Source organism: Macrobrachium rosenbergii, chromosome 44 (assembly GCF_040412425.1).
Source record: "Macrobrachium rosenbergii isolate ZJJX-2024 chromosome 44, ASM4041242v1, whole genome shotgun sequence".
Lineage (NCBI taxonomy): Eukaryota > Metazoa > Arthropoda > Malacostraca > Decapoda > Palaemonidae > Macrobrachium > Macrobrachium rosenbergii.
The window spans coordinates 36668061-36680569 of NC_089784.1; the positions used below are offsets into that span (position 1 = coordinate 36668061).

Genomic DNA, 12509 nt, shown 5'->3' on the forward strand with positions numbered 1-12509 from the left:
ATGCCTTATATTTTGTATTTTAGAAATTCAGAATATATTTTTGTTACTTGATTTAAATGCAGTGTAGTAATTTTCTTTTAATTATCAATGTGTCAACTTACCCCATAATGTGTGCCAACTTACCCCGTATACGGGGTAAGTTGGCACAAAAAGTTATTTTTTTCTAAAGCTTAATGTTACCTTATGCTAAGAGCAAACCACAATTTTTTTGATTTATGATGAAGAGGAATGTTCATTTTTTTCAATGATGATAAGAATTTTGTAAATATGTTCGTTTTCTATTCCTAATAACTAAAATTGTAAAAAGTGTGCCTACTAGCCCCGGTCTCCCTATATATATATATATATATATATATATATATATATATATATATATATATATATATATATATATATATATATATATATATATATATATATATATATATATATATATATATATATATATATATATATATATATATATATATATATATATATATATATATATATATATATATGTGTGTGTGTATATATATATATATATATATACATACATATGCGTGCATGTGCGCGTGCGTGTAATTTTACAATTTCCTGTTGTGTTATTTTTCTCGTCCTGCTACGACAGCAATGTATATTTTTCCATGAAAGATTTCATGCTTGCGCGTGGCAACTTATCATTGAATGTGCGCCTTTATTTAGATAAGTATCCTTTTTTTCATAGATATTTACAAGATCTTTCTTTAGTTTAACAAGTCGTTCAACTTTTGAGTAGTTGCCATTTATTCATAAGATTTAATACACTTCTCAAGAACAGACCCTTTCGTGCCAGCCCTGGGAGAGATGAGAATATAAACTCAGCGGTTTGCTTAAACTATTTTTCATAATGAGACATGTGCCTCTAGAAAGTATTACTTCCTTTCCTGAATGTGTCTCCAAAAAAATTATGACTTTAATGAAGTGAGTCTATGTTTTATTTTTCCAGAGGAAATCTACATTGTCCTCGTCTTTAAATTCTGATAAAAAGAATGTTATCATTTAATCTCTCGGTGTCATTTTTGAACAATTTACAAACATTTTGAAGAGTAATTTTTACTAATGTGTATATTCACAAATTAAATAATGTGACGTTAATAAATATCCTTATTAAAACGTGTCAAATATTTTTTCTTTTTAATGAATTATTCAATAATGTATATTCACATATTGTTCTTTCATTTATCTTTTAAAACCCCTCATGAATTATTTAAAAGATCTTTTTGAAAATTTTTTGTGATTGTATCACGAATTTAGTAGCGATATTGCCAAATTTACTTAAGGTTTAAAAATATTCAATTAATGTCGATTTTGGTGTAAAAAAAAAAAATAGCTTTCATCGTCTTTTATGATATTTTCTTACATCAGTGTTGTCAAAGAAATGTTAAGGGAATATGGATGTTTCGACTTCAATAATAATGAATGTTATCAAATAAATTATCAAAGTACTTTGTATATACTGGTATATAATGTCAACTGCAATATTCTATTTACTAAGACGAATGTATTGTGCCTTGTACAGTACCATTGTAGTGAGATTCCAAGGCTACTTGCAAAGCACAGAAAGTGGGTTTATTTCTTCGTTCATGAAATACTTTTTCATGGTTTTTTGTTCCTTAGTTGGCGAATTGTAAAGGCGGAGCCATACGAGCACGTTTCTGATATCCCACCAAGTGAGAAAAGGGCTTCTTTATTTACTTTCCTTTTGGGATTCAAGGCTCTCAGTTATGAGCGTAGCTAAAAAAAAAATTGAAGGAAATCGAGGAGTTATGATTTCATTACGGATATTAAAAACAATATATACATACATACATACATATACAGTATATATATATATATATATATATATATATATATATATATATATATATATATATATATATATATATATATATATATATCCGTAATGAAATCTTAATTTCTAAGTATATATATATATATATATATATATATATATATATATATATATATATATATATATATATATATATATATATATTATATACACTGTATATGTGTATGTATATGGTTTTAATATCCGTAATGAAATCTTAACTTCTCGATATATATAAATATATATATATATATATATATATATATATATATATATATATATATATATATATATATATATATATATATATATATATATATATATATATATATACATATATATATATACATATATTAGTTTCAGAATCCACTGATCTCAATAAAGAAAATTTAACCAGCCAACAATATCTAAGACCAGGGACGATGGTTTTTTTTTATATTACCTGCGGTAGATAAATGACAGTACAGGAGATTTATCAAGGGACGATGTAGGACGAGAATGAGAGGAAATGTAGCCGAAATGAAGAGAACGGGACAGGCTTATTACATCATTTTAACGGCTCCTTGTTCTTTCAAGTCACTGAAAAGTATTAAAGGGAGTTCTTGGTGCCCATTGCAAGTTAGTTTCATTGATTTTTAGTCTTTCTGTTTATTAATAAATCAGTGCAGTAGTCATCAAAACTGCCAAACTTGTTTAACCCCCAAAAGGTTTGAGCTCGCTTTTTCAGATGATTGGGTGAATGGCCGATGATGGATTCAGTATACGACCGGCTTTGAGTTTATTAAAATCACGAGTAGAGGATTTGAAATATACCTACAAACAATTTCTTAAACGTAAATTTTTATCAGTAGTTACCTTTTAATTAGAAAAATAAATACAAAGGAACATAGTAAGTGAAATATCATTTGTGATTTGTTGGATAAAAACGTCGGTTTATGTTGAATAGAATTCTGATTGTGGGCTTTTGACACCAGGTCCAAGACATGATCCCTACGAAAAAAAAAATGATCCTGTTAATTTTGCAGATCAGTGAAAACAGCACAACTGAACAAGTTTAATTTGACATTAGCTGCTGACTCCTGGTGAGGCTTCCATTTACCTTCTATTTGGAAACGATTTGAATTCGTCAAATTTCCAAGTTTCATAACACCTCCGATTGGTGGCTGTTAAAAAGACTTCTTTTCTCATCGGATTTAGACAAAGAAAGACGCAGACTTTAACAGCCTGAGATATCTCGCTAATGAACTAGCATATATTATCATAGTTCTAATAGTGTTTTTATATAACTCTATATTTGTTTATTTGTCCCTTTTGTTAATTTGTTCATTTAATACCCATAAAAACTTGTTACTCATTGGATTTTCTTTTGTTATTTCATGTATCTGTTTATTTATATGACAAATGTTGATATTTGTTATTTATTCATTTATTTATTAACCTATCATACCACGATAGTGGAATAGCCTTGGAATTTAGAATCTGCGAGAAGATGAGAAATGTGCACAAGTTTCATCTACCTACCTCTTGCCAGGGTAAGATATTTAATCCCACAAACCCCCTGAGGCTACGGAAGAACAAACGGACTGACTTCCGACAGAATTCATATAGTTTTTGCCGTCTATAGTAATATTTATTATTAACTACCATCCAGGTATTAGTATTGAATAAATAATTTACTGTCGTGCTATAAGGCCTCCTCACAGTGGTCTTTCTTGTGCAGGTAACAGAAAGTCTGTCCTAACACATACAAAAGATTTATGAAAACGTGCAGAATTAAATAAAACTATGTAATCAAATCAGGTCTTTTCACTAAAACCTTAACTTTGCCACGAAAGGTGGTGCAGTGGTCTCAGTCCCAATCCCAGGGAAAAGAAGAGTGAGTGTTCCATCCTTGCTAAAAAAAAAAAAAAAGTGCATGAAGCCTTATCGTATTTGTACAAACGTGAGCGGTCCGTAATGAAGTCTGAAAGTTGTAATGATAAGTAGTAAAAATCTTGTCCATCATATTTAACGAGGACAGTCGTAGAGTTCAGGTCATTTGGTTCAAAACATTTAATCTGAAAACCTTGATATAAAACAGGCTTAATTTTAAATGGCCTCCTGAGCTTTCATTGCTGTTCCTGAATCTCTTACGACAGAGGTAGCACAATTGCTCTCGCAGTAAGGTTCAGCGTAAACAAAACTACGATTAAAATAAAATATCTCGGTATTTTGGGGAATGTTTTCACATATTAGTGGGAACTTAAGTCTTTTTTTTATTTTGAACCCCTTGTCTTCAGTAGAACACCCTTATTAGTGTGCTAAAGAGTTCTTCCTCTTCTTTTTCATGCTGTGTGGTTGTCAAGGGATATACCGCCATACCTTTCTCCTTCCTTTAAACGAGGAAAGTCTTACTGGTTCATTTCTTCTGAGTCTTACTGCTTTTCTTCTCCAAAACATTATATTTTTGTGGTTTGGAACAATCAAAACATTACCGTAACCATACCAACGCATTTTGATGTCATACGAAACATCGTGATAATGTAAGACTTAATCTTGTTTATGATTCCGGGTATCGAGGTGCTATTCTTCCCACCATTTCATTGCCATATTGTTCTGTCTTTTTTTTTTTTTTTTTTGAGATATAGCTGCCTCCATGCTACCACGGACTCCAGCTCATAGAGCAGCCCGCAACCTATGCCTTCTGTTGCGGAAGCGCCGCCTACTCTAACGTCTTCACAGGAGCATTTAGTCTTTTTTTTTTTTTTTTCTCCCGAATCGCGTCATGGGTTATTGATTGGTTTCATGAAAATTAGGCTGTCAAGCCGAGCACTGAGGAACTCTCAGCCATTCAGTACTTAAGACAGAAAAGAGGGAATTGGACCAAGATAAAGAGATCCAAAATATAAAGATGAAGTACAAGGAAGTAAGGATGGTACTGGGAGATGACCCCACATTTGCACAAAGAAGTTAGAGAGGGTGGACAGCAAGACTGAAGAAAGGAAGTGGGAATGGAGGTAAGATAAAAGGCTAAAAAGTGGATGTAGTTAAGTGCCAAAGGGGCGATACAAAAACCCTGTAGCAATGCCTACAGTGCACCATGTGAAGTGCACTGACGGCACTAACCTCCTATGGGGTAGTCATGGATTATATTCAGATTGGAGTAAATCGAGGTATTGTAAAAAATCTAATGATTACGCAGAATTTATAAAAAAAAAGTTAAGCATTCCAGCATTTTAAGAAAAACGTTTTGCTTACCTTTTGGTCTTTTTGACACACACACACACATACAAACACACACACACACACACACACACACACACACATATATATATATATATATATATATATATATATATATATATATATGTGTGTGTGTGTGTGTGTGTGTGTGTGTGTGTGTGTGTGTTACTAAACTGTCTTACAATGAAATAATGGTGTTTGTAAAAGATAAACGCGGACAGTTTGTATAGGTTATCTCTGATTCGGAGCTATTTCCAAATTGGTTTCATTACTCCAGAAAATAAAAGAAAGGGTTCTTTTACAAACACTGTTATTTCAATATAAGACAGTTAAGTAACCTATTACCTACGTAACAAAGACTTCGCAAAATCGTTGGTAATATAGTAATATCAACCCTCTTGGAAAAAGAAGTGAAGAGTACCGTAATCATTCCTGGAGAAAAAATGGCAACTCAGTGAAAGTCTCAAAAGATATTGTGCTTATGTTAGAACTTTATCTTAACCTTTTCCCGTTCTTTATATCCTTCTTCCTCATCTTCACCCTCTCCCCTCCCTCTCCCACCCATCCCCTAACCTACCCCAGCCAGCTTAGCTACCGAAAGTATTACGGTGGGATTGTCAGAGACAGATTGGCAACTCAAACCAGGGAGACCTGGCAATCTACTGAACTGAAACCTGACTCCTTCGACGCTCTGAGGAGCAGTCAGACATCAGCTGTGGTTGCAGCATCTTGATCATTATTGCGCGGAAGCTCTTGTTGGTGAATTTTCGGAGGGGGATATGTTGTGCTAGCTAAGGTGAGTTTAGTCAGTTTCCTAATAATGATATATGTAATCATCCATTCATTTATTGATGTTAAAGACATGTGTTCACTTATATCAATAATCATTAGCTAGTAAATGTCGAATTAGAATTAACGTTACAATTAACGTTAAATTTCAGTTAATTTATGTTCATTTGGCGCTGTTTTCCTTTTTCAGTTATCTGAAGTGTTTTATTTAGAAGTTTGACTCGCGAGATCACGATTCTTGCCTTGTCCCAAAATAATAATAATAATAATAATAATAATAATAATAATAATAATAATAATAATAATAATAATAATAATTTTATTAAATAATAAAGTATTGGGTATCCATATATATATATATATAGTTTTCTGTGTGCAATCATATCACCTATGGGAAATGAACTCATTCGTGTTCTGTCAATAAATCTGAAACTATAAAATTCAGAGCATAATGAATGTGCTCGATGTCTTATAACCAAAATGCAATAAAAATTAATTTTATATTCCCATAATTTTTTGACGGAACAGGCACGGTAATAATAATCATTATAAATGCTAAGAGTGGGAGACTATGATTTATGTTTTGCTATTATTTCTGAAAAGGAAAATCTCTCTCTCTCTCTCTCTCTCTCTCTCTCTCTCTCTCTCTCTCTCTCTCTCTCCGATTTTAGGATAAAGGGAAACTTTCAGAGCTGACTTCTTCTGTCAGTTTTGATTATTGGAATTATATTTTCAATCTAGTATACAGATGAATTTATAAATTCTGTTTATTTCCTTATTGCGTATCAGTGAAAGTGATCCAACTTTCTGACATCTTTTATCAGTCAGGCTGTCAGATATTTTCTTTATTATCGCAAAACGTAAAAACTGAGAATGTTCCGCCCTGGTTTTTATGGTGATGATACACGGGTGTATGCCAGTTATGGTAGTGCATGCGCTTTGAGCTATCAAGCAACTGACACTAGCCCAAATTCACATGAGATAAATACTTTTTATTACTAAGCTGAACGCTGGTGTTCACAAGTCTCGATACAGTTGCCTGCGGCATAAAAACGGAAACAAATTCAGAGGCGTGAGCATATATTTCTAGGAAAAATAAAATTGGACGCCTTTTCTCCATTAAGAAAAATAGTTTATAGAGTCAATTACCAGTGTATGAGATACAAATATTAAGTCACGACATGAAACATTTTTATCATTAAAATGAGCCGCTCCACAGCGAATATACAAATTCTCCGACTGCCCTACTTTTCGAAAATCATACTGTATACAAATATTTAAAGTACAACCACTGACCTAACGACATACATAGATAGGCTTCCTCCCCACAGGCGGTATCACGCGAGAACGTTTCCTGACATCTTTTAGCAATCAAGCCTTGTGGTAAATAGCAAATACTCGTCATTTATTGATACAAAATTAAACTCACGCGTATCTTTTTGCGCTCGCGTAACAGCATCGCGTAATCCAACGCCCTCTTTTCACCGTAAGTACTGAATGGCTGAAAGTGCTTGGCCTTATAAACAAAATTTCATTAATCAATGCATTAAACGTAGTACAAATTCAAAGTTATGATTTTAATATGAATAAAAATTCTGTATTATAACTACCTTACGTGCAAAATTATTTTAAGATACGTTTTCAGTCATTTTTATGCGTTGACTGATGTAGCTCAACTTTAAAAAGAACTGTACCGCAAAATATGCTAATCCAACAGTAAATCAAGATAAAATAGTACAGAAAGAATGAGCTGTAGTACAGCAGTTTTCTATGTCGCTCTTGAGATCTATAATACTTTTTAGGTGTGTCTTACAAAAATAGTCTGGATTTATTTGCTGTTTGATCGCCGTGAGTGTGTGAATTTGCACCTAGGATACACATGTTCATGTGCAGGCATGCGTGAGCCTATTTCTCGTATCGCATATCTATGCTTGATGGTGTACATCAAGTTTAAGAATGTGCAGGGGCGCGCTGATATGTGTGACCGGTCGCGCAAAACAAAAGTTATAGCTTGTGAGTTCTTGTGAGTATACAGTACATGTGTGCAAGTGCGCACGTATGTGTTTGCTCTACCACATGTGTTGGTGTGCTAGTATATATGTCTGTGTGGAGGGTAGTTCACATCACACATGCGAACAGAGTAGGCGTAATTTCATTAACAGACAGCTTGTCTCTACGCTGCAAGCTGTACGAATCAGAGGCAGTTTTAACTAACAACAACAGCATCTGTACTGTAATTCCCTCCGCTTAATTGCTCAGTTTTCCTTATAGGCAATGAGTACCAAGGTCAAGGTACATGTATAATATGGGATGAACCGAATTTTAGACCCAAACCTTTTTGGCAATAAAAAGAAATCCCGAGTTCACAAAACGGTACACAGCCTGGCGTTGACGAACACCCACAAGATTAAGGAAGACCTCAAATGTTTTGTTTTATTTAAGTTTCACTTCGTAAGAAACTGCTTACACTTTCAATTGACTGATTTTGTTTGGCGTGATTTTATTTACACTGATTAACCTCAGTTTAAAGCCAATTTTTATTTTATGTCAGGTTAATGGGAGCATAGCATAGTCATAGGTTGATCTACAGATGACAAAGTGAGTTCTTTGAGAACTGATTAGTCTTGGAAGTTTCTTCTGACTGGAGTCACAGCAACAGTGATTGATTGTCAGCGCCGGGACTCTCTGAGATAAAAGCTTAAGAAACCCTTGAGTCTGAACAAGGTCATTTCCTTCCACAGAAAAGGAACGCTTACCAAATACTATAATCATCATCTCCATTCCCTTTAGTCTGAGTTTTAATATTATGTAACGATAGCATAGTAATCAAAAACGCCTTTCTACATCTATAGCATTTTTTGGTGCTACTTTGGCTTGTTATCTACTCGTCACCTCCGAGGTGCTAGTACTAAACATGGCGGAAGCTCAATGGGACGCCGTGTTTAGTACTAGTCCCTCGGGGATCAAAGATATCGTTTATTAATTGATTTGTTGACCACACGTTATAGAAATAGGTGTAATAATACTTTGACCCCCGAGGGGCTAGTAGTAAACACGGCGTCCCATTGAACTTCCGCCATGTTCAGTACTAGCACCTCGGAGGTGACGCGTAGATGACAAGCAAAAGTAGCACCCATTTTTCGTACCAACCAGTGGGTATACATCAAATTGTTCATCGTATACTCCGCTGAAATCTGAGTTGATGCTAGGCATCATATTTATCTTAATTAGATGGATTGAATTAATATTATGAACTGAAGTTGAAACTAAGGAGGTCGTCGACCTGCTTTCCTGCTTATTTCTTTCACTGTTGTTGATCCTTTAATACTTTTTCTCCTTTTCCTTTCTCATAGTTCTTTTTCACCTGAGTATTTTTTATTGGTTACCCTTATTTTCGTTATTTGCGTTTTTAAATACTTTCTTTTATGTACTATTTTTCTCTTTATTTTGCATGCCGCTGTTACAGCTTGTTTTTTTTTCTACATTCTTCTTCGTTCATTACTCTTTTCAATCGAACTGCTTTCTGATAGACTTTACATATCACTATCGTTTTTTGTCCTTTTGCTCTACTTCTATCACTTATCTGTTTTTTCTTTTTCTTATTCTATCCTGTCTGAGATTTATAAAGACCCAGTCTCTGATCTTTATTGTACCTTTGAGCAATGACTTTCCGTTTGTCTCATTTTCCCCATTTGCTAAATTGCTCTCAAAAGTTTCCTGATTATTTTTGTTTTAATTTGCCTTTCTCTTACAAAGAAATGGTTTTTAGCAGTTGCAGTGATTACTGCAACTGCTGAAAACTAGTTCTTTGTAAAACAAAGGCAAATTAAAACAAAAATAATCAGGAAACTTTTAATAGCAATTTAGCAAATGGGGAAAATCAGACGAACGAAAACTCTTTGCTTAAACTAAACTAGACTGAACTGAACAAAAAAGGAAAGCTTGCTAAATAAAAATTATAACAATATTCCTGATGTTTTTTCATCCAGTGCAAAATCAGTAAATTGGTGCCTGCATTATGATTCCACCCTGCTGTGACTGCACCAAGTTATTTGTGATAACTAAATTACACGGACTGTAAACCATGCCCATTAGTGCTCATTTAAAGTTTGTATTTAACCGTCCAGGAATTCACAAGTAGGTAGGAAAATTTTACACACGTACACATCTGCTATTGAATCTGCACTCTATGGCACTGATTCAACAGTGACTCCTTTTATATAGACATGATTGGTGTGTCACTCACTGTCCATAGGAAAATTCAGCCATTTTGGTTGATGTGTTTGACAATATGCTGAGTATTGACTAATTATGCATTGTGCAAAACTGATGCTAACCTGGCTGAGTTAAGCTCTTCGGTCCCGTGATATGAAAAACCTCTTCCTTGACCTTGATATTTATGGAAATGCAGAACCAAGTGGTATTTTTCCCTGAATTTTTTCTTATGAAGACTGCTGAGTAATAGTTCCTGTAGTGTCTATTATTTTCCGTAAGTTAGGCAGATTTTTTAGCTCATATTGCAGAATTCGTAATGTTACTCAATTCGCAAAATAGTCTGCCAATTACCGCTCACTTTTTACAACTAAAAACAGTTACTAATTTGACCTTGCGTTGACAAAGCGTCCGAAAGTCTCCGGTGAAAATAATCATCTGTTTCCTGGTTTATAGGTTTGGCTTTCGCAACTTCCTGGAGGCTTGTGAAGCACAAGATTCTGGTCGTGAAGCAGCGTGACTAGTTTTGATTTTATTGTTGCTTTTAATTTCAAGAGGCCACAATTTTCAAACACAAGCAGATGATAAAGAGTTATTTTTAGCGGGCATTTTAGAAACTGCAGGAATATCATCTCTGGTGTCCCTCATGGTGGTGTTCTTGGTCCACTACTGTTTATCTGTGAATGCACGAAATGTGATCAAGCCTAGAAAATTAGCTTCTAACTTATTTAGATGATACTACCCTTTTTTCATCGATCCCATCTCCTAATTGTAAACCTGTGGTTGTTGAATCTCTCATGAGAGGTTCAGCTAAATTGAATCCTAACAAACTGAAAGTATAAATCTTAGTAAGTCTACATTAGCTCATTGTGAATACTTATAAAAATTTTCAAGTCTTTGGTCATCCCTTATATCCACAACCTTACTAGCCTATAACATCTATCGAATTGTAGTAGATATGCAGTTAATTCTAATAATCTAGCCCCATTTTTGTTAGATTCTGAATAGAACAATTTTTGAGTTTTGTTCTACCTACGACCCGGTTGTAGAATGACTTTGCTGGTCAATGTAGTTGAACCGCTGAAACGTCAGAAGCTCAGACTAGGTGCAAATGCCTTTTCGCTTCGCTGCTGACATGAGACTCATTTCAAATTAAAATTGTTTAATTTCCTGTTTCCCATATCTATTTCTCTTATACTGTATAAGTGCTGATTTCACTACCGGTTATATATATGTGTATATATATATATACTGTATATATATATGTATAGATAGATAGATAGATAGATACAGATATATATATATATATGTATTATGTATTATATATTATGTATGCATTATCTATCTATATATAAGCATATATATATAGATAGATAGATAAATAGTTCAATACAATTCAATTCATCTTAATTTCATATCTAAGCTGAATAGGTTAAAAAATTACCATGATATATAATATACTCTCAAGTCGGAATATAAACAAAATGACATAAAGCAGTCATGATTAACAACACTAAAACATATATCTTCACAATGCACAACAAAACAAGCAAACGAACAGAGGCAAAACTTCCCTAACTTGGCGGTCATTCAACTTTCTAAAATTTATGTTCTCTATGTTATATACAATGACAGAAGGAAACGTGTAAAAGCCTTGACAGGCAATATAAATAATGACATGATTAAAACATAACCATGATGAAATTAATTATGTACGTGATGAACTTCCCTCATGTTTATCGTTATTTTGAATAAAAACAAATTCTTGCTAAAACAGAATCTTTTTCGTGTAATAAAGAATCTATATCACAAAATGTTTTTTTAAATTTCGTTCTTACCTTAAAATACTGAAGACATATGGAAAAAACATAAAATCTTTTGAATAAAATCACATGGGTTGCTTAGCAACCACAATGCAGATACAATCTCAGATTTATTCATATAATGTTGGGAAGTCAAAATCTGGGCTTCTTGATACGCATAACGGTTGCTGTCATGATGTGAGAGGTTTAAAATCTTTTTGACTTCCTTATGGCAGCCAACACGAAAGCAGTTAAGTTCCTAGAGGACGAACCATCAAACCACATTTCGCAACCATATACAGTATCTGTAAACAGAATTGCTGAGATGAAAATGTCTTAGCCCCTTTATCTGTAAAGGAAAATTTCTCAACACCATGTTGAAGTCAGCGTAAAATATAATTCTTGTCCGAATTATGTCATTATTGTAATTCAAATCACACGTTATAACATACACCGAGTACTTGAATGATTTGACAAGTTCAACCTCATCGATACCAGTCTTAAAATTCTTAATATTTTCGTTTTATTTCATGTTCATAATAAAAACCATGAGTTTTGTCTTTTTCTTGGTTAAAATTTAAGCCAATATTAAAAGCTGAGGAGCCAGCAGCACAACATCATCAGCGTATGCA

The 12509-nt window shown here is 33.4% G+C and overlaps 1 protein-coding gene across 1 annotated transcript in view; it reads left to right on the forward strand.

Annotated features, from left to right (window-relative positions):
* The first annotated feature begins 5782 nt into the window (after positions 1-5782).
* The window catches only part of LOC136829529 (uncharacterized), a 23758-nt gene continuing 17031 nt past the window's right edge, over positions 5783-12509 (forward strand). The window contains exon 1 of the mRNA XM_067088357.1: positions 5783-5870. The gene's annotated coding sequence lies outside the window, so the exon portion shown is untranslated. The remainder of the gene's footprint in view (positions 5871-12509) is intronic.